Source organism: Passer domesticus, chromosome 1 (assembly GCF_036417665.1).
Source record: "Passer domesticus isolate bPasDom1 chromosome 1, bPasDom1.hap1, whole genome shotgun sequence".
Taxonomy (NCBI): Eukaryota; Metazoa; Chordata; class Aves; order Passeriformes; family Passeridae; genus Passer; species Passer domesticus.
The window spans coordinates 104,444,147-104,471,372 of NC_087474.1; the positions used below are offsets into that span (position 1 = coordinate 104,444,147).

Consider the following 27,226-nt stretch of genomic DNA (forward strand, 5'->3'; position numbering starts at 1 on the left):
TCGGAAGATTTCGGGCTGTCACGGAAACCTGATAGGGCCTCCCTCACCTGACTCCCAGAGATAAGGATAGCCGCAGGACAAGAGGCCAAGAATGTTGTAATCCCCCCAAGAATGTTGTAACCCTACCTAACACGGCCTCCACCCAGTCCCCTTACTAACCATATAAGGTAAAAGTCAGACCCCAAAGGTAGGGGAAGGACCAAGGGTATATATACCGAGGAGAAAACCAATAAAGGGCCTTTGGACCGTCTATCACATTGATGTCTGCGTGTCCTTAGCCCGAGCGGCCAAGAGCATTGGGCCGTCGTGCTGCGTTTCCTTGGAACCAGGTCGTTACGCCTTGCCTGCAAGGCAACAAGTGGTGCCGAAACCCGGGAACACAAAAGAAACAGAACCCGGGATCGGGAGTCTCCTGGACAAGGCCAGCGGCTGCGGGGGGTCCTGGACTCCACCACAGCGAGGAGGGACGCCTCCGGAACCGCCACAGCCTCATAGAAGCTGTGGCCTGAGTTTGAATTGGAACCGCCATAGCCTCATACAAGCTGTGGCCTGAGTTTTACGAGGACCGCCGCAACCTTGTAGAAGTTGTGACCAGAGTCGTGTAGGACCGCCAGTCTCGTGGAAGTCGTGGCCCGAGTCGCGTGGGGACCGCCTCAGCCTCATGGAAGCTGTAGCCCGAGTCGTGAGTTATTTTAATTTACAATGGGGTATTAGATGTGACTTCAAGCATTTTCAGCTTGCTATTAATAAGCTCCAAGAGCTAAGGACGATAACTCGTCCCATAGACATATTAAATTCAGAGGTGTGGGAGAGATGTACACTCGCTTTAACCGAGGATTTAAAGGTTACAGGCAGTGGGAAATGTCTTAAGGCGTGGGCTAAAGCAGAGGAAGCTTTAAAAAAGGCCTCAGAACAGCAGGAGGCATGGGAAGCAGCGAAGACCATGATGTTAGCAACTCCAAAAATCGGGAGCGTGGCTGCGACCCAAACGGCCCCGGGAAACAGCCCGGAGGGGGGGGGCAACACGCGGGAGGCGGGCGTTCCCCGCCCGAACCCGCGCGCGGACGCGAGCCCGGGTCGCGACCACCCGGCGCCCCGGGGGGACCCCCTGACCCCTCCGCAGTGCCCGCGGGACTCCCCGACCCCACAGCCCACCTTGCGGGACCCCTTGAACCCCCCGCGGAGCGCGCCCGGCCCCGGCCCGCCCGAGGAGCCCGCCGGGGTCGCGGAGCCGCTGCCCCCTCCCCTCCCCCCACCGCGAACCGCCGATTCGGGGACGCTGACGGCGGAACAGGACTCGCGTTCGTTCTGGGAAGGTTTAATGGCAGACGCGCGCCGCGCGGAGAGTATCGCGGCCGCGGAGTCCGGCAACGCCGTGCCGGCGGCGAACGGCGGACCCGGCGCCAGAGCCGCACCGCCGCCATACGGGTTTGAAAATGGCGCGGGCCACGCGGGAGAGGGGCGGGGCCAGCCGCCCAGCGGCGAGAACGGCACGGAGCCGAGAAGGAGCACTACCGCGCATGCGCGGGGCAGTGCGGGGGGGCGGACACCCGAACGGGAGCCGCGCCCAGCGGCGCCACCGTATAAAGGGGAGACCCCGCCCCGCAGGGGGCAGGAAACTCACGGGGGGCGAGAGCGGCGCCCCCCCCGAGAGGCGGAGCGACACCGCCCACGCGGGGAGGAGCGGGGCCGCTCCAGAGGGGAGGAACGAGAGCGACACCGCTCGCGAGGGGAGGCGCGACTCCACCCCCGAGGGGAGGAGCGGGGGCGGAGCCGCGGGAAAACGCGGAGCAGACCGGAAGCGTACTGGCATTCAACTTCCGGTTCGGAGACAAGTGAGAGCTCCTCAGTCAGCTCAACCGAGCCTACCGAGTCAGACTGTGACTCGGAAGCCGAGAGGGCAGAATTAACGCGGTTTCAAGCGAAACCGAATAAAGCTTTCAATAAAACCGGGAAGCAAACACAACATAAGCTTACAGACTGGGGCAAAATAAAGATAGCATGTGCAGATTGGGTGGATATGACCAGCGTTCATGCTTACCCAGTCAGAGTTACAGGGGCCCAGGGAAATCAGCAGCGAACGTATACACCAATAAACGTAAAAGAGGTTCAGACAATAGCGAAAGCAATTTCAGAAAAAGGGATCAACTCAGCAGTGGTTACTACTTTAATAGACGGGCTTTTTTGCAATGACGATTTACTTCCCTTCGATATTAGACAAATCGCTCGTAAGATCTTTGATGCGGCAGGTATCAGACTGCACGGTTTTTCCCCTAGCAAGTTGGCCCAGACATTGGCAAATTAAAGAAGTCCCACCAGTGAACGGAGTGGGGGGACAATCCCGAGCGTGGAAGAGCACCCAGCTGGTAGCTATAACGCTTCACACAAAAGAGGGGCCAGAAAAAACAGTAGCAGTCTATCCATACATCCTGCAGAATTCTCCACCCCTGTTGGGAAGGGACATCCTTGCTATGTTAGGAGTCAGGATCACAAATTTATAATGAGGGCCACTGCCATACACCCAGCGCTGCCAATCAAGATAACTTGGAAATCATCAAACCCCATATGGGTCGAGCAGTGGCCCCTATCTGAGCCTCGAGTGGCAGCCTTATTAGAATTGGTCGATCGCGAGTTACAAAAGGGTCACATAGAACCGACCACTAGCCCATGGAATACCCCTGTATTCGTGATCCCCAAAAGGTCAGGGGAAGGCTATCGCCTCATCCACGACCTAAGAGAAGTGAATAAGACAATTCAACCCAAGGGTCCAGTTCAGACCCTGATACCCGCAAACTCAGCCATACCCGAGGGACAGCCATGCGCAGTGCTGGACATCAAAGACTGTTTCTTTTCCATACCCTTGCACCCTGAGGACAAAGAACGATTCGCCTTTTCCGTTGTGTTTCCGAACGGTAAGCGGCCAAATCTGCGCTTCCAGTGGAGAGTGCTACCACAAGGTTTGGTGGACAGTCCGACTATATGCCAGATCTCCGTGGACAAAGCGCTGACGCCAGTTCGACACTCCTATCCCACCGCAACCATCATCCAATACATGGACGACATCCTGATCGCAGCTCCATCAACGAGCCAGGTGGATCACCTGGTGTCCACAGTCACAGAAACCCTGCGAGCCAACGGTTTCGAGATCGCAACCGCAAAGATCAAGAAAGGACCCTGCGTGACATTCCTGGGAGTAGGGATCACAAGTTCCTACGTGACCCCTCCAAGGGTGAGAGTGAACCGAGACGTCAAGACACTACACGACGTCCAGCGCCTGGTAGGATCACTGCAGTGGCTTCGCAACATCATCCTGGTTCCTCCGGAGGTCATGGACCCTTTGCACGACCTCCTGAAAGGGAAGCAGCCCTGGGAACCAAAGGAGCTGACACCGCAAGCAAAGAGCTCCCTCGACTTCATCGAACACCAGATGTCCACTGGCACACTTGCCAGGTGGAACCCAGCTATGCCCCTAGACTTGTACGTCCACTTCACGCCGAAAGGAGGAGTGGGAGCATTGGCCCAAGGACCTACCGAGAAGTCCCGACCGATCCAATGGGTGGTCCTCGGAAGACCAGCTCGAGCGTTCTCCCCAGGAACAGAATGCATCGCGAACCTCATCATAAAAGGCAGAAAACTCGCCCTGAAACACCTAGGAACGGAGCCAACAAGGATCCACCTTCCGCTTCGCAAGCAACCGGCAACAGAATCGACAACAATATCGGAGCACCTAGCCCTTGCACTCACCGGCTTCGGAGGAGAAATCTCCTACTCCGCCAAGCCGCCTTGGACTCAGCTGCTGACCATCATCGACATAGACATGCCACCGAAGGTCAGAGACAGACCGCAGCCAGGACCGACAGTCTTCACGGACGCTTCCTCCACGACCTCGACCGCAACGGCAGTGTGGCAGGCAGGAGAGCAATGGCATTGCATCAAAGCGTGTGACCCGACACTGTCAGTGCAGCAACTGGAGGCAGCAGCAGTAGCCTTGGCGTGCGGACTCTTCCGAGAGGAACACCTCAACATCGTGACAGACTCCATATTCGTGGCAAAACTCTGCCTAGCCATGGCAGAACCGGGGGTGTCAACATCAGCAGCAGCCCAAATGCTGGAAGAAGCGCTCTCCTCACGACGGGGCACCATATCCGTCATACACATCAACAGCCACAACCCAGTCAAAGGTTACTTCCAGATCGGCAACGACAAAGCGGACGCCGCAGCAAAAGGAGTTTGGACGTTGCAAGAAGCGCGTCAGCTGCACGAATCGCTTCACATCGGGGCAAAAGCACTGGCAAAGAGATGCGGAATCTCGACAGCAGACGCGAAACACGTAGTGGCGACCTGTCCTCATTGCCAGAAGTCACCACTGTGGACCAGCGGAGTCAATCCAAGAGGCCTCAAGCCCTCAGAAATCTGGCAATCAGACTTCACCGTGTGCCAACTGATGAAGCCAAGGGCGTGGCTAGCAGTGACAGTAGACACCTTCAGCGGAACGATAGTAGCCACGCAGCACCTCAAAACAGACTCAAAAGCCACAATTCAGCACTGGCTGACAGCCATGGCATGGCTCGGTGTCCCCAAACAAATCAAAACAGATAACGGGTCGAATTTCACTTCCAAGCAGGCGCAAGAATTCGCCAAGAAATGGGGTATCACCCTGGTACAAGGTATCCCTTACAACAGTACCGGGCAGGCAATAGTAGAGCGGGCAAATCAGACCCTAAAAACCAGAATAGAGGTGTTGGCAAAAGCAGACGGCTTTGCCAACTCCATTCCCCCAGGAGAGCAGGCACGCATACTAGCAACAGCTTTGTTAGCGCTCAATCAATTTCCCAGGGGGGACGAGACAAACAGTCCTGTCCAAAAACATTGGACCACTCGAATGCAGGAGGAGGGTCCACGAGTAATAATAAGGAACGAGCTAGGCGAATGGGAACGGGGTTGGAGGTTAATGCTCACGGGACGAGGGTACGCAGCAGTCAAAAAAGACGGAGAAATCAGGTGGTGTCCACTTAAATCGATCAAACCAGATCTCCAAAAGGAGCAGGGTGACGCTAACGAGAATGGCGAGTCTCTGTTTACAGGACATGAACGAGGGACGTCCGCGAGACGTGCACACTCGCGTTCCGGAGGAGAGAGACAGACCACCGAGCCGCCAGACAGCACCCGAAGGACCGGCACGGGCGAGATCCAGTCATCAAGGGTATCTCTGGGTAATGTTGCTGCTGGGGCTAGTTGCCAGGGGGCAAGCCAGCTCACAGCACTATCCCCATCAACCATTCAGGTGGGTCATACGGCACCTCACCAATGACAAGGTGCTCAGACACGTCATTACACCAGACGCCCCATCCTTCATACTTCGCATTACAGACCTGTTCCCGGGACGACCAAAGCCAGACCCTCATTCCCCATACGCCAAAAACACATACCTATCCTATTGGTGCCCAGCCTCAAACCCCGGAAAAAGTTACTGTAATCGCCCGGGGTGGGGATATTGCGGACACTACGGTTGTGAAACAATAGTCACAGACACCAGACCGACAGGGCCGGGGTGGGACCCACAGGACAGTTCACTTGGGCGCCAAAAGGCTGCAAAACACCACTCTTCCATCACGAAAGCACCCATCGAAACAGCCACAAACTCCCAAAAATCCAGAAATGTATTAGGTACAACATGACAGTCTTGCAGCCCAGAGACCCCAGTTGGGCCTTCGGAACGTGCAGATTATCAGGCTCATACCGTCAGTACCCCGAGCGGTCGGACCAAACAAAGCAATCAAAAGCGTGCAGAAAGAGAAAAACACGACCTACCCCAAAACCTTACCTACAAGGGTCGCGAATACCCAGACAAGCCTAGCGAGAACCATTCAGACACATCGCTTAGCTAAGTCGGATTCGGACCCAATCCTTCGCATGTTAGAAGCTACCTTCCTATCCCTAAACGAATCCAACCCTAACCTAACCAATTCCTGTTGGCTATGTTACGATGTCAAACCACCCTTTTACGAAGGAGTCGCCTTAGATACCCCTTTCACATATTCCTCAGCAGACGCCCCTCACCAATGCAGATGGGACACTCCCCGCAAAGGAATCACCCTGAGTCAGGTCACGGGGAGGGGGAGATGCTTTGGAAATACAGCCCTAGCTAGGCGGGAAGGCAACGTGTGCACCAAAGTAGTCAAACCCGACAGGAGAAAAAAGTGGGTAGTCCCATCCGCATCGGGCATGTGGGTTTGCCAAAGATCCAGAGTGAGTCCCTGTGTGTTCCTAGACAAATTCAATGACTCAACAGACTTCTGTGTCCAAGTCTTGATCGTTCCCAGGATCCTGTATCACTCAGACGAGGAGGTGTACCAACTCCTCGGAGAACCCAGCCGACTCCACAAGAGAGAAATAATAACAGGCATAACAATCGCAATGTTGCTCGGCCTAGGAGCGGCAGGAACAGCAACGGGAGTCGCGGCCTTGGCGACCCATCACCAAGGTTTGTCCCAGCTGCAGAGGACCGTCGACGAGGATCTACAGAGAATAGAGAAATCCATATCCTTTCTAGAGAAATCAGTTTCCTCACTTTCAGAGGTGGTCCTGCAGAACAGGCGAGGACTGGACCTCCTACTCATGCAACAAGGAGGCCTGTGCGCCGCCTTAAAGGAAGAATGCTGTTTCTACGCAGACCACACAGGAGTCGTCAGAGACTCCATGGCAGAACTCCGAAACAGACTGGCTCAGAGACAGAGAGACAGAGACGACCAACAAAGCTGGTTCGAATCCTGGTTCAATCAATCACCATGGCTAACCACTCTAATTTCTTCCCTAATAGGTCCGTTAGCAATCCTGCTTCTAGCCGTCACCTTCGGACCGTGCCTACTGAACAAGCTAGTCTCATTCGTCCGGACCCGCTTGGAACGGACCAACATCCTGCTCTTAGGCAGACATCCGATGCTGTGAATTCAACAGGGAGTTCAACAGGGAACGCTGCCGGACGCAAGAACCCGAGAAAGAACTTGCCAGGCAGAAAAACTAACTCAGGAACCCCAAATCCCCTTTCCTTGTCAAGCGACAACCTTAGATACCTCACATCAGCATGTAGACAACTACCTCATCCATTTGTGGGAGAAGGGGGGGGAGATGTGGCAGAGAGAATAGGGACAGGCGGTCGGAAGATTTCGGGCTGTCACGGAAACCTGATAGGGCCTCCCTCACCTGACTCCCAGAGATAAGGATAGCCGCAGGACAAGAGGCCAAGAATGTTGTAATCCCCCCAAGAATGTTGTAACCCTACCTAACACGGCCTCCACCCAGTCCCCTTACTAACCATATAAGGTAAAAGTCAGACCCCAAAGGTAGGGGAAGGACCAAGGGTATATATACCGAGGAGAAAACCAATAAAGGGCCTTTGGACCGTCTATCACATTGATGTCTGCGTGTCCTTAGCCCGAGCGGCCAAGAGCATTGGGCCGTCGTGCTGCGTTTCCTTGGAACCAGGTCGTTACGCCTTGCCTGCAAGGCAACACCATAGAAGTGGTTCACCATTCTGATAAAGTTAACTAGATCACTTTTAACTTGTGGATTCATTTAAAATATAGTATTACTCAACATCTGCACTTTCCCAAGCAGAAGCCAGGAAAGTTTGAATGCTTGTCCAAATATTTTTTGCTTATTACACTTTTGTCACAAGGCTCAAGATTGTAGCTTCTTGTGTGTTCAATTCAGAGTTGTAGAAATCTTAATCACCTCTTTATTGAAATTAGATAAAGCGGTTTGTAGCTTGGAATATTTGTACAATTTAAAAAATCTCTTTTTAAAAAAGGAGGCATTAACTTCCTGTAATCATGGACACTCCTCAGCAAATGCTTGATGCTCTGCATACTTTATATATATATTTTTTTAAAATCTTCTGTGAAACAAAGAAAAGTAGATTTATTTGCTCCAAAATGCACTATTATTGTTATACCTGATACCCCTGCAACCAGAACAAGAAAAAAGAAAACATTAAATTACTCTTTTCTGCTCTGAAAAAAAATATTATTCCATGAAGAAACTTGAAACAAAACAAAAATCAGAACCATACTCTATGTACTTTCAGCACAATCAGAGGGAGATTGTGTGTAACATTTAAGTTGTTGAAGAATCATTTGCTCATACAGGTAAGCAGAGAAAAAATTGTACAGTATTTTTTTTCTCAACTTTTAACAGTTTCATGTTTATTTTGCAGAGGTAAGACATTCTAAACACTGTACTTATCAACTATATGAGCAGGTGAATTTTGTAATGTTTTATAGAACTTGTGTCTGACTCACAGTGAAACTGTCTTTATGCCTCTGTTGTTTGTGTTTTGCTTACTCTTTTTCCATGACTAAAATTTCTTAGATGTGTTTTTTTCCATTAGATTCTTACACATGTTGTGCTTTCATTAAAAAATTTTCAGATTTCTGGACAGATCCCCCTCTTTGAATATAATTTATATTTGAAGTACACTGTTGTATAACAGCAGACTTGAGTGATTTAGAAAAATGTGATATGATGTCACAGCTGTCACAGCTCTAAACAGCTTCTATGCCTCATAATAAATGACTACTATATTTAAAGTCAAAATAATTATACGCCTGAGAAAATGGCCTGTGGTAAACAAACTTCTATGGCATACAGAGAAAAGCAGATGTCTAGTTAGAAAATTAAAATTTCATACCTAGTGTGCTAGATAGTCACAAGTCTGTCTTCACTACTTTGCCACAAAATTAAAACGTACTTACCTTAAGATCTTTTTTCACAGACTTGAGAGTCAATGAATTTTTCCTGGGGAGGTTCATGTATGAAGAAAATTATTTTTTGCATTCTCCTTAATCATTTGTAATTACAACTCACTTGTAAGCTAAATGTCTGCATCTTCTATCTCACTAAATCATATGTGTATGATGTAGATGACATTAAAATGTATGGTTGCTTCTAGATTGATGTTTAAGGTTCATCTTTCTTAAGAGCACCTCTGTAATACAGTATTAGAAGTCATATTTTAGTTCTTTAGTTCTTTGGCTTTTCATCCCTTACATTTGCTTTCCTGAATAAGTCACTTTTCTCAGAATAACTCCTTAAAAAGTAAGTAACCAATTATTAGATTGGGACTGACAGAGGCAGGAAAACCAAGTCTAGATCTGTTTGTGAGTTTGCTTCATTTGCTAGAGGTGTAATTGTAATTGAAGATGGACACAGCTTTAGTAGTTACAGGGGTTTGTAACATTTCAAAGGTAATTACTTGCTTGAAAAAAATGTTCATGAGTGAAATCTCTGTTACTGAAAGGTCCCTCTTAATTAATGTCTCTACTTTATTCTACAAGGATTTCTTCTCTGTCCACAAGATTGATTTGAAGACCAACATCTGCTTAAACAATTTGTTCAAGAAAGAAGACAAGCAGTCACTCAAAGCTATTCTGAGAACTAACCAAAGTTTAGCAAACAAAATATACAAATGCTGCTGGAAGAAAACTTGGGTGGTTTTTTTTTGTTTGTTTTTGTCAGTTTTTTTGTTTATTTGTTGTTTTGGTTTTGTTTGTCGGGGTTTTTTACAAAATGCCATTAGAAAGAATCTAGGAAAGTCTTGTTGGAGATGGCTTTTTGTATGTAAATCAGTAATATTACCTTCTTGAAAGGGGGTCTATATTGACCTGACCCTTGTATCACTCTGAGATGATTCTTTTGGTAGATAGTTTTAGCTTTCCCTTAGTTGTGTTATGTGCAGAATTTCTCATTCTTACAAGACACCACAGAGTTGTGGAGCCCTGTTCTTCTACTGAGTTGAGGGAGCCAATAACTCTGTATTATACACAACTGTACTAGCCGATTTTAATTGATTTGAAGAAGTGTGTTACAGCTTTTTTAACAGATTTGTAAAATAGCACTGTTTTCCCTTGTCCAAAATGTCAAAACTATCACAGGCTGACAGAGTGATGGAGGTTAAAAGTACTTTTAATTTTCTAAATTAGTTTAATTTTAAATTACTTTTAGATTAAGTTCTCACATGGGTGTGGTAGAGCAGTAGTCCAATGGTAGTTCCAATGATGCAGAACTCTAATGCAGGACGAGTGGCTGGACCTTGCCATGGGAAAAGCTAAACTGATATTTAGCTATTGGGATGGCCAGTGAAACCATGTTTCCCACAAGACTCAATGGCTCTGTTCCTATTCGAGGTTAATTCCCATTAGAAATCACTCTTAAATTCACAATGCTTATTAAATAATTAGATTTCAAAAGGTTAATAATATTATGGCTTTTGTTCTTAATACTTAAATTTGAATCAATAGTGACATTAGTGAGGCTTGATTGTATAGCAAATTGCATGTAATCCATCTTCCCCCATTTCCCAGACCTCATCAGAAAAAAAATAGACATTTAATATATATTTTTATGAATATTAATATGTTATAGTAACACCAAAACTTTCACTCCATCGTGAGTGCAGGGGGTATTTCCTTATTTTTTTGACCATCCATTCCCTCATCATATGGGGAATGTCTGAATCTTTCTTTTTAGAATCATAAATACAGGTTTTGTTAGGTTTTGTTTTTTTTTTTCAGGAAATGAAAGTGCTTGTATTTGCTGAACCAATGATATTTATCTTACATCAATGAAACCCATTCAAAACTTCCTGTACCATTAGTTCTGCAGCTTTGTGCATAGACAGAGAAATCCTTATACAAAATAGTACTGTATTTTAGAGCCTTTGAACAGTACATAGTAACTAATTAACAGTACACAGTAACTAGTTAACAGTAGACAATATTTGTGGTTTTAGTCTCCACCCCACAAAGAATGCCTAAGAGTACTCTTAAATCATGAATATACCAAAAGTATTTTAAATACATAAATAGTGCACAAAAAAAATTTGATGAATGTGTTTGAGCCTTATTTTCACCTAATGTCTTTGGGTAAAGGAAGATATACCCTTTTTCTAGGCTGTTGTAGGAGACATCCATCACAACCCTGTAGAAACCACAGAATTGTTGGGAATTAAGGGCTAACAGTCTTCTCTTCACAGGCCCTTGACTATTTTGAGACTGTCTCTGCTAGCACAGGTAAGTGTGTTTTGATATTATGAAACACACAATGTAAGATTAGATAATGATCATTAAAGTCTCCAGCGCTGTTACAACTGCTTGTATCTACATGATCTTCATGGTTCCTTGGGGTTTTTTTTGGGTTTTTGGGTTTTTTTTCTGTTGTTTTGTTTGTGGGGTTTTTTTGGGGTTTTTTTTTATCGTTTTTGTGTTTAAATCCTGTATCCTTGCAGCATGGAAAATGATCGCTGCACAATCATAAGATAAACAGCAATTGAACATCCCTCATGAAATATTTTGTCATTATGTTCTGAGTTACAAAATGAAAATCTAAATCTGACTAACTAAAATTCTTCTTTGATTTCTAGCTGGTATTGTAAGAAAATATATTACATCAATTTCATCATCTCCTTAGTTTTCTGGAAACCCATGTTTTTGTGTTGCTCAAACCTTTGAGACTGTCATCTTGACATCAACCTTCTGTTAGGTGTTGCAGAAGTTCTCATAGACAGGCTGCTGTCATGCTCTATTCTGCTCTCTATTCTTTCCACACTGTAAGACTGTGTGTTTCATGGACTTTTTTTTATGTTCCTGCATGTTCTGTGTGTGGACATTACCTTATTGATAGTTCATGTAGGTCCTAGAAAATGAACCACTGAACTTTTGGTGTATTAAACTGTGAATAACTGAACACCTTAAAGATTGTAGTTCAGCATTGTGTAAAATGAAATTAAATATAACAGCATAGTCTTCTTCATGTTGTCTTTTTTGCCTAAAAGATTCCTTTTTATGGTCAGTCACTTGCCAACAAATTGTAAGCCTAAAGAGAACTTCTTTTTAGATGCCAACATAGTTTACTTTGATGACTGTTTCTCTTCTCCTTCTCTTAGCTCTCAAGTTGAAATTGCTCAGTGTGAAAAACATCTCAGTCATTGACTGCAAGAGAATGAGACTATTTCCTGGTCTTTGTGTCCATTACCTCCCATTCAGGGGAATCAGATCTATTAACTACTGCTCTAGTTCCTTAACATTCAACTCCAAAATCACACTTTTTTTCTCTCTCTCTTGACTTGGTTATAACTGAGCTTTGGAAGACTGTGTTAAAAATTATTAAGGGGTATTAGACATGTAGAGCTTATTTGAGGAAGGATGACAAAGATAAATCTGATTCTGTTGCATAAGAGCTAGCACAAAGCATAAACTTAAGAGTAAATATATTCAAAACATTATATTCCTTCCATTCTCATATTGAGGTCATCTTGCATCTGTGACTGCCTTTCTTCAGGGACCCTTTATAGTCTGAATTCTGGTAGTGTGCACTTTGGGATGCAGAACAGTATATATGTTTACTTTTAAAAGCATTGGTTATAAACAACTCATTTCTCTTACTTGGTATCTTGAGCATATTATAATATACTCAAGAGGAAGTGTTTTGAAAATTTGCTGTCTGCAGTGCAATATTCTCAAAGCTGTAGAAGTAAAAGACACTGACTGGAATTTCTAGTGAGCCATTAACTTCCTCACGTATGTCTGCCTAAAGGCGGAAGAGATCTTAAGAATTGTAAGTTCTCTTGTTAATGGATTCGACATCATATAACAGAAATATCCTGCCCTAAGAATGATGTCTGTGATCAATTTCCCTCAAAAAACATTGAAATTTGCAAGTGCTGCTGGAGACCTCAGAATCTAAATGATGTTAAGGACAAAGTTGGTCAAAATTTGCAATTCACATAACAATTTCAAAATATTACTAAAATTCTATTTTGTATTTTTAACTACTTTATTATATTTTAAAAACTCAGGAAAGGAGAAATATTTTTAGCTGCTTGCAGATTTAGAGGAATTTTAAGGAATACGTTACATACATACATTGTCACAGTTTCCCCATTATATTTCAGTCTTCACTTTTTATTTTATTTCCCTCTCTTCTGGGTTGCATGCCTTTGGTTTATTTTCTCCTTTTACAGTGCAACAGCTCCGTGGAACTTTCTTTGGCCCAGTTAATTCAGATCTGGTCTGAGGATGATCACACTTAGAAGCTTGCAGTGCAGTTTTTCCCTCCTTCTTTGGGGGAGGTGTTTGTGGATTTTACATTTCTCTTTTGACCCTCATTAATTACAGTACTCACATCCAGGGCTCTGCTGTAACCCCCAGCACCTATTATTATAATCCTTACTGTCATGTCCTTATAACCTAACTGCTCAGACTATGATAGACCTGAGGACTTTAACTTAACCTGAATTTCACTGATGAAGGGACAGCTGTTCTGTTTGTTGTAACTTCTGTCACACTAAATGCCTGCTCTGATAAGCTTACCAGCGATATCACTTAAGGAAGCTGGGAGTGATGGAAAATGTTGTCATGTTCGTGGCGCTGCATGTTCTTGAAAGGGTGCCCCAGTGCAGTTAAGACAAAATGAATATTAGTGGAATACAAATTTGTGGAATGTGTAAAATGGTCATGTTAGTCATCTGCATAATGATGTTTTTCATATTGCGTATCTGACACTTCCACGTCTTTCTTCAAGACAGAGGGAAAATGCCTCAAAATTGCATTTAAGCATAAGCAAGTTAAGGATTTGCACATATATTTGAGAAATTAATAACTCATTAGTCAGCAAATGGCTTAAATCCCCAAAATTTTCACACTTTGTCAAAGCTTTAAGCAAGAGGAAAACAATCATAACTGTGTTCCAGTTAAAGATATTTTCAATTGTTTTGTTGATATCCTCTGAATAACAGAAAAGTTTGCAAGCACTACTTCATTAACCAAATTCAAATTAGTTGTCAGAAACTGTAAACAAATCTATAATAACATAGTTTATTCTGCTGGTAATTTTATTCAAATTGCTCTTTATAGGTTTAATTGTACAATGCTTTATAACCTTATTTAACCTTATTATAACTGGAAGAATTTCCTCTTCTCCAATTAAGTAAATAAAGAATGAAGATAGAAATCTTCATCTAAAGTTATCTGATCAAGTTGTCTGAGTGTCAAAATGGAGACATTTTATGGAGTTTTCTCCCTGTGTCAAGAAGATCTTTTCAGTTAAATTGAAAATATTTCTGTAATGATCAGAGGATGGCTGTCTACCATTCTGATGTTGTATTGCCATTACTTTCAAGAAAATAAATGCTAAATGAATATTTAAATGTTTCAGATAAAGCAAATTAATTTGTAGATTGAAATGTGTGGAACGTGCCCTGTGATAAGGTGGCTGTCACACTGGTTTCAGGTGATCTTCTTCCTCGTAAAAAGCATGACTAATTAATAATTAATCATTAAAGTAATAGCACTTTAATAGCCTGTAGTAAGGCCTATGTTTCAGGATATTTTTTCACATAATTCAAATTTGTTCTGGTGTTATGACAATGTGAGAGAAAAGGGTATGCTCAAAAATAGCTTAACTCTAATTCTGTAGAGCTAAAGCCTGGAGAACTGAATGCTTTGATTTTATTGATTGCACTGATAAACTTTACATGTATCTCTTTTGTTGTTGTGATGAAGATATTTATATTGTTAGTGCCTCTCTTTCTAGTTCACAAAATAATTCTCTATGGATTCTCTTCTCCCTACTGTGTATTGCTCATTGTTGAGATAATGTCTGTATTCTGGCAAGAAAACATGCATAGCTGCAGCTCAGTAGTCTTGCTATGCTGCAAGGGATTTTTAATGAATGAAAAAATATGCCAATATAAGGCAAAATGCAGCCTTATATATACAACTTAGTATTATGCATTATTTAACACTTCTCATCCTTGCTTTCTACAAGGCAGAGCATCTGTAATACAGTTTCTTAGGCTGAAAGCATGAAAGAATGTGATACATGGTAAATTAGGGGACAAAAAGTCTTTGCTTCAGAAAGTTTTAATGCCAAATTCTTAAATTGATGCTAAGTAGCCTCTCTGACTTCCTGTGGGCTCCATTCTGTAACTGTTTGAGTGGAATAGGATCTGCAGTTTTGCTACCCTGTTGTTGGTACAACATCACATTTACTTAAGGAAGATGTAACTTTTCAGAGAAAAAATTAGGAATAAATAAATAATAATGAAATACTTATAAATAAATAAATACCTTTGGATGAAAAAATACTGAAATTTAAAAGGCAGTGTTTCTCCCTCTAATTGCCTGTCTGTTTCAACTTAATATTTGTTTTAACATTGCTATTAGAATTCTCTAGGAAGTCAATTAGTTTTAAAATTGTAACCCTTTTCATTGTCTCATTGAGCCCCATGACACCAAAGAAGAGTATTGCAGTAGGAGCTATATAACATTAAGTTACTAGACCAGCGTATGGTCCTTTAGGAAAGAAAGGCCTTAGAGGATGTTTAAAAAGGAAAGTGGTAGCTGAATAGCAATGTCCTCAATGCAAACACTTTAATAGGAACTGCAGCACAAAAGATCTTCTCTGTCAAGGGCCTTCTAAAGCAAATGTACTGTTTAGAAAGTATTCAGCTTGACTATATTGATAACATTTAAAAAAAATAAATTCATTTTTTATGGTTTGCATACCAACAGAAAATAGCATCAAGTGTAACTTAAACATTTTATACCATTTGTGGAATCTCAATGAGTGTCTTTTTCATGTTGTTCATAAATATTATTTCTAATTTTTATATGTTAATTTTGTTATGTCTGCCCTAAACCACACTTTTTGAGGTGATATTGTCTCTGTTTTGGGCATGTATATTAAATAAAGAAAATATTAAGCCATATATCCAAGGTTATCTAATTAATTAGAAGCACAGTCAAACGGGGAAAAAAACCCCAAAAACAAAAACAATCCTTCAAACAAGTTAAATTAATTCTCTGTCCAGAATGCTCTTCATTCAGATACATTGAACCTGATCTCCACCAGAGTTTGCCGCTTTGAGCCAAATCCATCACATTAAATTGGCGAGAAGGCCAAATGTGTAAGTAGAAAATGTCACAGAAATTTTCAATAGATGCTGCAAGGGTCCATTGAAGTCAGGCCTTTCTCTCAATTGTTTTGAGAAAAAGTAAGAGCTTGGCTTACACAAAAATCAGGAACGTTAGGTCACAGAATTTTTTTGTGAAAGTACAGGTCTATGTATCAAGTATGAATAATGGCCATTTTACCATTGCTCTCTTCGGGGCAATTTGCTTTTTATCTTGTGCTTGTAGGCCACTGTGAGGAGAGAAAATGGGAATTTTTTTTAAGAGCTATTTATTCTGTCAACTTCTTCCATGGTATCTCTAAAGTTACAGACATTTATTTCTTTCTATAGGAAGAGTTTTACAGAGTAATTTATGGAGAACCTATTGTCCACAACAATTAATAGTGGGGGCTCTTCTGCCTTTAGAAATATACATTTAATGGCTAAAATAGATTATAATATAATATAATATAATATAATATAATATAATATAATATAATATAATATAATATAATATAATATAATATGATCACTTTGGCTCTGAAAATTAGGAAGATTTTGGGGGTAAGGAAAGTTGTGCAGGATATGTGTGAGGAGGATCAATTAAATAATACTTTAGATTTATTTGTTTAAAAACATTGCTAAAGTACTCTGTTCTAACTTGATATCATGTATTACCTTGTTGTATTAATGTGATTCCACGTGACATTGCACAACATAATTAACCATGTAGCAAGTTAGTAAGCAAAATATTTGCCAAAGGTGACAATATCCCTTTAAAGACATATAAATGCAAAAGGGGGTTGACACCTATAACAGATTTTAACATCTTGTTTTTCTTCATTTTTCTGGCTAATGATGAACACTGGTTATTTACAAATGAGCAATTTTCCCTGCCATTCTTAAAAAGAAGCAGATAGTTAATAATAGGTCTTGGGACCGGCATGCATCTCTAGAGACAGTGAAGTTTCAAAGTAATAGATACACAACCACTATTAAGGAGAGTAAAAGAAAAATGAAAGCTTTATCACTCTGTTTATGTGCTGTAAGAAGAGAACACAATGTTAACAAAGTCCAGCATGAATGGTCTCAAACCCAGACCATCTCAGTAAAGTGAAAGAAATTACAGCAGCCTGATGCATCTCAGTATATTTTCTAGATGTGAAAATTAGTGGACCATTATCCATCAAAAGATAATCAGTTTCAATGGCAGAAAAAAATAATGTATTTGGTTCTATTTATGTTATTTAGGGAGCTCATGAGCCAGCATTAACTAGGAAGGTGATGGGACACATCCCTTTTTCTCTGTTAGGCTATATGTAACAATCTAGTGCTAGAGCCATCTTTATCATGTACTAAGTGCAGCTCATGGGCAGCAGCATTATCCAGCTAAAGTGTGCTTCTTCATATAAGCAGGACATCTGCCTTCACCCAGTAGTGGGTAGTTTTCAAGCAGTAAAGAAGGGTATAACTATTCTCTGTTTTCCCATTAGAGCAACTGCATATATTTGCTCTTGTACAAGAATAATTAAACACTGGCACAGTTGCTTTTCTCAGATGTTTGTGGGTTTGCTTTATTTTTCCTTGTATTTAATATTATACTTTGTAGTTTAATTGTTCCTCTTTTACCTGTTGTGAGTCCTTTTCATGTTAGGTAATATAATTAGTTGGGAGGACTGAATCTAATGAATCATTTATCTTATTTTACAAACCTTTAAATTATCAAAGTATGGTTTTCACAGCACCACAGTTCTATCTAACTTTTAAGATGATGTTTCAAGTTGCCTTGTGAGCTCTTTGTTATTAATCCTGTACTTGAACTCACATCCCTGTGAATCAGGTGTCTTAACAGAAGTGTATGCATTAAGGACAGCAAATAACATTCAGCTAAGGGAGGAATTTCAGGAGTGATTTTGCTACCACTTTTTTCTTTTTTTTTATAGCTTTTTTGCTAAATGAGCAAGGTGAGAATTTCATGGCACCCTACTAAAGAGTGTAGAGAAGCATATTTAACCTGTTATAGATGTGGTTTCATTACTACAAACTCACTGGACCTGACTTTGTCAACCAAACTGCATCAGCTGCATTGCAAGTGTTTTTCTGAAACAGGATGGTTCACTGGCCTCAGTCAAGTTGTCCTGGACTCCTGCTGATCTTGGTGACTTCTGGGTGGCAAAAAAATTTCAAACAGCAGCCACATAGAGGATGTTGTGTGTTGACCCCTGTTGATAGCTAAGCACCACATAGCAAATCGTTCACTCCTTTCACTAGTGAGATAGGGAGCAGAACACACCCTGTAAATTTGTCAGTTAAGAATAGTTGAATAAGGAAAAAAATATGATAAAAAAGAAAATTAAATAAAATAAGTGATGCAGAGACAACACATCATAACCTTCCACAAGCAGATTGCTGCCAAACCAATCTCCAAGGAATGGTTACCTAACCAAACTTTTATCCCTCAGGTTAATTGTTGAACATGGTGTTATATAATATTGAATATCCCTTTGGACAGTTTGGTCAGTTGTCCCGGTTATGTCTCCTCTCAAATGACATATCCTCAATGAACTTGCCTCCAGGACAGTGGGAAAAAGAAAATCTTGATACTGTATAAGTGCTGCTCAAGAATAGTCAAAACACTCATGTGTTATCAACACCATTTTACTCACAAATCCAAAACATAACACTATATGGGGTGTTATGAAGGAAATTAACTCCATTCCAGCTAGAGCCAGTACTGTCAAGAACAGAAAATTTTATTTGCAATTGCAAATTTCTGTGCTTAGTGGAATGCTAATTAAGTTGGTGATCCACAGAGAAATCAAAAAAGACTCAGCCTTTATACAGCAGCTAAATAGAGATGATTATTTTTTTCTCTGTGAATTATATTTCACTCTTGCTCATTTTTAATATACAGTTTTTCTTAGGCCTGCTTTTCCTTCTCCCCCATCCCTTTTCCAGGATTTCCTTTCTAGTCCTTGCATAACTGTCTTCTATTTTTTAATCTGAACCAAACCTTATTATTTATTCCTAACCTCTCCAATGAACCTAAGATGAGCCTGATGAGCTGCTTTTTCTATTACTGGTCTTCTAAGATTCAATTACCTTATTTTGTGCCTGTATGCATGCATTTCTTTCCGTCAGTGTTTCAGACTACTTATTTCAACCATTACATTAGAAATTATCTTATTCTTTTGAAGAAACTATGAGAAAAGAGGTATATATATTACATATACTGTAATATTATTTATAGTAAATAATTCCTGATTGAGATATCTTCATTACAAGTACATATTTTAGATTAATCTATAAATGCTATCTATGTGAGGTGTTTTTTTACTCCAGAGTTTTATCAAAATTTTTATTTCTTTTTTTATTAACACTACTAACTTACCTATAAATATTTTGTGAACACTAACTTTTATGAATTTGTGGAATAGATGGATTTTTAACCATTTAGGTATGCATAGAATTTCTGAATTCTTCAAAATTATTCAAAATTACTTTTGGATGAATTTGTATTTTGTGATTTTAGGTTCTAAGATTTTATTAGCTGCTACAGACAGAAATTAAAGCTGTTTTTCATTCAAAAAACAGAATTCCAGCTGATCAATAGGATAAAGAGGGCCTTATTTATTCTGATATATTTGACCTTCAATGAGTATTACTGTCAAGGTGACCCCCGACAAAAGGGAGAGAATGATGCACCTTACTCGATCTTATCAGAAGGCTAATTAATTACTTTATTAAACTATATTACATACATCTATACTGAATCTGCCATGCACTCACTCTGCACACAATTGCACAGAACTGCACTCAGTCCTGACTCTCTTGTGACTGACTCGTGACTGTCACACGCACACATTTGCCCCTGATAGGCCAAGGAAACAAAACATCCTCACTTTGGGTAAACAATCTCCATATTGCATTCTACTTTGGCAAAACACGGGCACAGCAAGTGAGATAAGCATTGTGTTTTCTTTCTCTGATGTTCAGAGAATGTGAAACACAGAAATATTCTTGGGAAGAATTGTGCCTTGCTCTTCTCTATGGAGAGAAATGTGGCAACAAATGAGGAGCTGTTCAACAACAAACTACAACCAAGTCTGGAATGCAGGCCATTTTAATTTAAGTTCCTTTTAATCCATGTTAAGGGGAAAAAAAATATTCCATTAGCCTAGAATAGGTTTTTAAACATGGTAATTTCTTAATATGACCAGAAGTTAACCTCTAGATAATAGATTGCAGTGTGAAAAGTTCAGATTTCAAACAGATTAAACTATTCTGTTCACCATGTATACACTCTAAAAAGGCATTGCAAAGACAATGGCATTCTCAGGTTGGCCTGAGCATCCATAGGCAGAAGCAACAATTTTAAGTGCTGCTGTGGCAAAGAAGTAGTAGGATTAAATCCTAAACTATAAAGATTTTATGATATCTACAAATGTCAAACTCTTTAACTCTCTTTAATTGGACAGTAATAATTTTGGATCCAATCTGCCTTGGATGACTGACCTACACGGCCCATTTTGTCAGAATGGGTATTTTTGCTCCAGTGAAGTAGCCCATACTTTTTCTTTAGATGAGCATGAAGTGTTACTGATGACTAAGCAGGAATTCTTCAGGATTAAAGTAGTGATTGATATTTGAGTTCTGCTTCTGCACTCTTCCAGTCCAGAGTTGAAGTTGGATTTTAGCTTGTAAGAAAAATGGGGACAAATTTTTAGCAGAGCCCATTTTGATAGGACAAAGAGTAACGGTATTAAACTAAAAAAGTGGGGATTTAGGCTAGTTATAATAAAGAAATTCTTTCATGTGGGGGTGGTTCTGGCACAGGTTACCCAGATAAGTGGTAGTTGCCCTGTCCCCACAAACATTCAAGGTCAGGTTGGATGGAAGTCTGAGCAACATGATCTAGCTGAAAATGTCCCTGCTCATTGCAGGGGTCTTGGACTAGATGGCCTTTCAAGATCCCTTCCAGCCCATACCAATCTATGACTCTCTCATTCTATGATTGTATATGCCTACTGTTGGGTGAGGTGCAGAAATTTTGGCACTAGGAAGCTCCCTGCCAAGTGTGCTGGCTGCCATGAGCCAGGAAACTAAAAAAAAAAAAAAAAAAAAAAAAGAAATCTATTCTATTTCTTTTAGGAGGCAAGTCTTCCAGACATATCACACTTCCTCAGAAATTTCATACATCAGTGAAAAATAAGTTATTATGCTTTTCTGCTCAAGAAAATAATTTGGAGCATAATTCACAGTTGTGTAAGACAATTACTGAGATCGATTGCATACTATAGATGTCTTGCTATAGTTTGCCCTAGTCTTTCCTACTGTGCTGATTCCAAGTAAATATGCTTAGCTGAAAGATACATGCAATACAGAAAGATTCATCTCATTATTAACAGCTTCATTCCTGATTTAATTTAACCACAATAAGGATATATGTCTTGAACCTGCACACTAAAATTGTCAGTCATGAGAGAGTGGGCTGAAAGAGAAGTCATAGTTGTGACAGTGAGACGATAAGAAACATAATGGCTCTGTTGGTTGATTTTATTTAATCAGTGTGAAGAGAGAGAATAGAGAATTATACAAGCCCTGGTTGGTGCTGACAAGAAAAGGCAAGGAGAGTGAATAGATCATCCAGCCAGAAAGCATAAAGAAGATTAGTTTGAGACTGAGTTTTCAGAAAGAAAGATTTATAAAATCATATGATAGTTTGGGTTGGAAAGCAGCTTAAAAATCATCTCATTCCAATCCTCCTGCCATCGTCAGGGACACCTTCCACTACACCAGGTGGTTCAGATCTCTGTCCAGCCTTGTCTTGAAGAATTTCAGCACTACTTCTCTAGGTGTTCCAATGTCTCACATCCATCACAGAAAATAATTTCACCCTTATATATAATATAAACACTACTATCTTTAGTTGAAGTCATTACCCCTTCTCCTAGCACTGCATGACCTTATAAAAAGCACCCCTTCAGCTGTCTTGTAGACCCCCTTTAGATACTGGAAGGCTTCTACAGGGTCTCACCAGACACTTCTCCTAGGTGTAACGATAAGCCTAAAAATAGGCAGTAAAAGGAACCCTGGGCTAAGACTGGCCCCAGAAAAAATCTGTGGAGGGGACAACATTTTGGCAGTATTGTGAACCCCTTGGCATGCCTTTTGCAGCTGCAGTGTGCCAGGAGCTCTAAGCCTTGTGGTTTTCAAAACCCTAACCCTAGGCTTAACCCTAACCCTAACCCTAACCCTAGGCAGTAAAAGCAGCATTGGGCTAAGGCTGGCCCCCGACAAAAACCGCTGGAGGGGACAATATTTTCGCAGTTTTGTGCTCCTCTTGGCATGACTTTCGCAGCTGCAGTGTGGCTGGATCTCTGGGCTTTATGGTTTCCAAAATCCTAAGTCTAGGCGTAACCCTAAACATAGGCAGTAAAAGCAGCCTTGGGCTAATGCTGCCTCCAAGGAAAAAGCTCTGGAGGGGACAATATTGTGGCAGTTTTGTGTTCTTCTTGGCATGTCTTTTGCAGTTGCAGTGTGCCTGGATTTCTGGGCCTAATGGTTTTCAAAACCCTAACCCTAGGCGTAACCCTAACTCTAACCCAGGACAGAAAAATCAGCCATGGGCAAAGACTGGCTCCAGGGAAAAAGCTGTGGAGGGGACAACATTTTGGCAGTTTTGTGTTCCTCTTCGCATGCCTTTTGCAGCTGTAGTGTGCCTGGATTTCTGGGCTTTGTGGTTTCGAAAATCCTAAACCTAGCCCTAACCGTAACCCTAAACCTAGGCAGTAAAAGCAGCCTTGGGCGAAGGCTGGCTCCACGGGAAAAGCTGTGGGAGAAGCCATGTTGTTGCAGTTTTCTCTTCCCTTGGCACACCTGTTGCCACTGCAGTGTGCCTGGATCTCTCGGTTTTGTGGTATTCATAACCCTAACCCTAGGCTTCACCTTAACACAAACCCCAGGCAGTAAAAGAGGCCTTGGGCTAAGGCTGGCTCCATGGAATTATATGTGCATGGGATGACATTTTGGCAGTTTTGTGTTCCCCTTGGCATGCCTTTTACAGCTGAAGTGCGCATGGATCTCTCGGCTTATTGGTTTTCAAAACCCTTACCCTAGGCTTTACCCTAGTTTAACCCGTAGGCAGTAAAATCAGAATTCGGCTAAGGCTGGTACCAGACAAAAAGCTGTGGATGGGACAACATTTTGACACGTTTGTGGTCCTCTTAACATGCCTTTTGCAGCTGCAGTGTGCCTGGACTCTGGGCTTTGAGTTTTCCAAAACCTTAACCTAGGCATAACCCTGGATTTAACACCAGGCAGTAAAAGAAGACTTGGTCTAAGGCGGGCTCCATGGAAAAAGCTGTTGGAGAAGCCATGTTGTGGCAGTTTTCCCCTTGGCATGCCTTTTGCAGCTGCAGTGTGCCTGGGTCTCTAGGCTTTGTGGATTTCAAAACCCTAACCCTAGCCCTAACCCAAACCTTAATCCCAGGCAGTAAAAGCAGCCTTGGGTGAAGGCTGGCTCCAAGGAAATATCTTTGAGAGTAGCCATGTTGTGGCAGTTTTGTGTTCCCCTTGCATATCTTTTGCAGCTGTAGTGTGCCTGGAGCTCTGGGCTTTGTGTATTTCTAAACCGTAACACTAGGCGTAACCCTAACTCTAGGCATTAAAAGTAACCTTGGGCTAAGTTTGGCTCCATGGAAAAATATGTGCATGCGGTGACATTTTGGCAGTTTTGTGTTCCTCTTGTCATACCTTTTGCAGCTTTAGTGTGCCTGGTTCTCCCGGCTTAATGCTTTTCAAAACCGTAACCCTAGCCGAAATCCTAGTTTTTGCCCTTGGCAAGAAAAGCAACCTTGGGCTAATGGTGGCTCCATGGAAAAATATCTGTGGGAGAAGCCATGTTGTGGCAGTTTTCTGTTCCCTTTGTCATGTCTTAGCAGCTGCAGTGTGCCTGGAGCTCAGGGCTTTGTAGATTTCAAGACCCTAACCCTAGGCGTAAACCTAGCTTTAACACTAGGCAGTAAAAGCAGCGTTGGGCTAAGGTTGGTTCCAGAGAAAAACCTGTGGAGGGGACAACATTTTGGCTGTATTGTGTTCTCCTTGGCATGTCTGTTGCAGCGGCAGTGTGCCTGGAGCTCTGGGACTTGTGGTACCCACAAACATAAACATAGCCTTAACCCTAACCCCAGGCAGTAAAAGCAGCCTTGTGGTAAGGCTGGCTCCAAGGAAATATCTGTGGGAGAAGCCATGTTGTGGCACTTTTGTGTTTGCCTTGGCATGCCTGTTGCAGCTGCAGTGTGCTTGGAGCTCTGGGCTTTGTGGTTTTCAAAACCCTAATCCTAGGCCTAACCCTAACCCCAGGCAGTAAAAGCAGCCTTCGGCTAAGGCTGGCTGCAAGGAAAAAGTTGTGGGAGAAGCCATGTTGTGGCAGTTTTGTGTTCCCCTTGGCATGCCTGTTGCAACTGCAGTGTGGCAGGAGCTCTGGGCCTTGTGGTTTCCAAACCCTAACCCTAGGAATAACCGTAGCTTTAACGCTAGGCAGTAAAAGCTGAGTTGGGCTAAGTCTGGCCCCTGACAAAAAGCTGTGGAGAGACCAATATTTTGGCAGTTCTGTGTTCCCCTTGGCATGCCTGTTGCAGCTGCAGTGTGCCTGGAGCTCTCGGCGTAGTGGTTTTCCAAAACACTAACCCTAACCGTAATCCTAACATTATATCCAGGCAGTAACGGCAGCCTTGGTTGAAGGCTGGCTCCAAGGAAAAAGCTGTGGGAGAAGCTATGTTGTGGCAATTTTCTGTTCCCCTTGGCATGCCTATAGCAGCTGCAGTGTGGCAGGATGTCTGGGCTTTGTGGATTTCAAAACCCTAACCCTAGCCGTAACCCTAACCCTAAACCTAGGCAGTAAAAGAAGCCTGGGACTAAGGCTGGCTTCATGGAAAAATATGTGCAGGGGATGACATTTTGGCAGTTTTGTCTTCTCCTTGGCATGCCTTTTGCTGCTGCAGTATGCCTGGATCTCTGGGCCTTGTGGTTTCCAAAATCTTAACACTAGCTGTAACCCTAACCCTAACCGCAGACTGTAAAAGCAGCCTTCGGCTAAGACTGGTTCCAAGGAAAAAGCTGTGGGAGAAGCCATGTTGTGGCAGTTTTCTGTTCCCCTTGGCATGCTTGTTGCTGCTGCATTGTGCCTGGATCTCTTGGCGTAGTGGTTTTCAAAAGCCTAACCCTAACCCTAACCCTAACCCTAACCCTAACCCTAACCCTAACCCTAACCCTAACTCTGATCGCAACCCTAACCCTCCTCACTTTGCTGGTGCCCCCAGAGCTGGATGCAGGTAAAGAGTGGGGAAGAGGGGCAGAATTATCTCCTTTATCCTGCCTTGACACATTTCTTTTAATTCGGCCCAGGACACACTTGACTTTTGGGTCTGCAAGAACACATTGCCATCTCGTGTTGAACTTCTTGTACACCGTGGTGGTGTACAATAATGCTAATAATAGCTAATTCTGGTCTATTTATTGATAATTAGTTGGGTGTTATGAGCCCTCCATTCCTTCTAGAGTAGAAGAGAAATTAGAACAGTGCTGAGTCTTCTCACATATTTAGTATCCTGGTATTTTGGAAATTATTCAGAAAAACAAAACAGAAAAAAAAAATCAACAGTAAAAGCAGGCTAATAAGGCAGAGGAATCTCACCAACATATGCAAGAGTTGCTCAGAATCTTGAATTTCCCCACAAAACAACAATTCCAGCAACACAAAATAAATATTTCAGCCAAAGCAAAACCAGAAAATATTCAGATTAAACAATGGATTCTAAGCAATAGATTCCTCTTATCAGATAACTTGCAGTCTGTTCTGTTCAAACTCAAATTTCAACTTGTCCTGAATTTCAATTGTCATATACATCCACAGATAGTTATGGTGATGATGCAGACCAGAAATGATCATAGACCTCTGAACAGATTTAGATAATGTCTGCATTCAAGAAAACAATGATATTTCAAGGAGAAATATCAAGCTCATGTAGACAGACACCACTTTGATTGCATACATACATTATTATTATACAGCATCATCACAATAGCTAGAACATGTTAAATAAATAATACAATTAGATTTTCCACATATATATAATACTGTACTATACACAGCATTAATAGCTAGAACACTGAGTTTATTTCTTTAGCTGTTTATGATTTAGTAGTAATATATTTTTTATTTTTCAAGATAATTACAGGATCTTCAAACCATGTGTAATGAAGACTTTTTAAAGATTCTGTAAGGAGTCGTCAAAGTAGTTATCAGCATATGTTGTGTCAGCAAACATTCTAGTTTTTCCTTCAAAGCATTTGGGTTGCTAGGTATTTAAAACGGGTGAATAATGTTACATATACAGAAAGTGAACAGTCCTCCTCTACGCTTGCACGCATGGTCTGGACATTTTCATTTATATGTCTAATGTTGCATTGCTGATATTTTAGATGAAGGAAACTATTATGCTGCAAAATAACAACAAATTGTGAAACTGTTTTAATTCAGACAGAATCTAAATTATGTAACTTCATCTGCATCAAGGACACCTGCTTGCTACTTTCATATGCGAAGTATTTAATATGTTTTTCTATGTAAGCTTGCAGTAAGTTAGCACCCTCTCAATGGATTATAAACTGCATGTATTATTTAACAAGGTCCAGTGTGAAATGTTTATTAAAATGTGTATGTGGAAGATGTTGTTGTGCTCAGTCAAACTAGATTTGAATGCTTGTGTTGATTCATGCAAATAGTATGATAGGAATTGTGTCCTTTAAAAAAAAATAGACAGTATATTTTCCAGAGATTACTCTTCACACTGGAATGTCTTTGCTAATCTAAAGTCTATTTGCAAAGACATTTTGCATCCTTATGAGAACTGTGACTAGCAAAAACTGTTTTAATTTATTGTGATTTGCAAAAAAAGCCTCAATTGTTATTACAAAAAATATGAATTGTTATAGAAATTATAAAAAAAGGTGTTTTATAAATTAAATTGTTCAGTGCAGAACTTCAATTAGTTGTGATGTAGATTGCTTCAAGAGGGCAGAGTGATGGAAGGCTTTGCTCTGACTAAAGTATGATATTTAGACAGAGTATTTTGAAGACTTTCTTATATTAATGTGACATTCTCTTTAAATACGTTACTTACATGAAAACAATTGTTGGTTTTTTTTTTTATTTAGAGTCCCTTTTTTGTCATTATTGAAACAAATTAGATTTTTTTTCTGTTATATATAGTT

General features: G+C 41.7%; 1 long non-coding RNA gene across 1 annotated transcript in view; it reads left to right on the plus strand.

Moving 5' to 3' along the window:
• Positions 1 to 27,226, plus strand: part of LOC135289076 (uncharacterized) — an 85,720-nt gene that overhangs the window by 17,077 nt on the left and 41,417 nt on the right. The window contains exon 3 of the long non-coding RNA XR_010351879.1: positions 11,033 to 11,069. This is a non-coding gene — a long non-coding RNA (uncharacterized LOC135289076). The remainder of the gene's footprint in view (positions 1 to 11,032; positions 11,070 to 27,226) is intronic.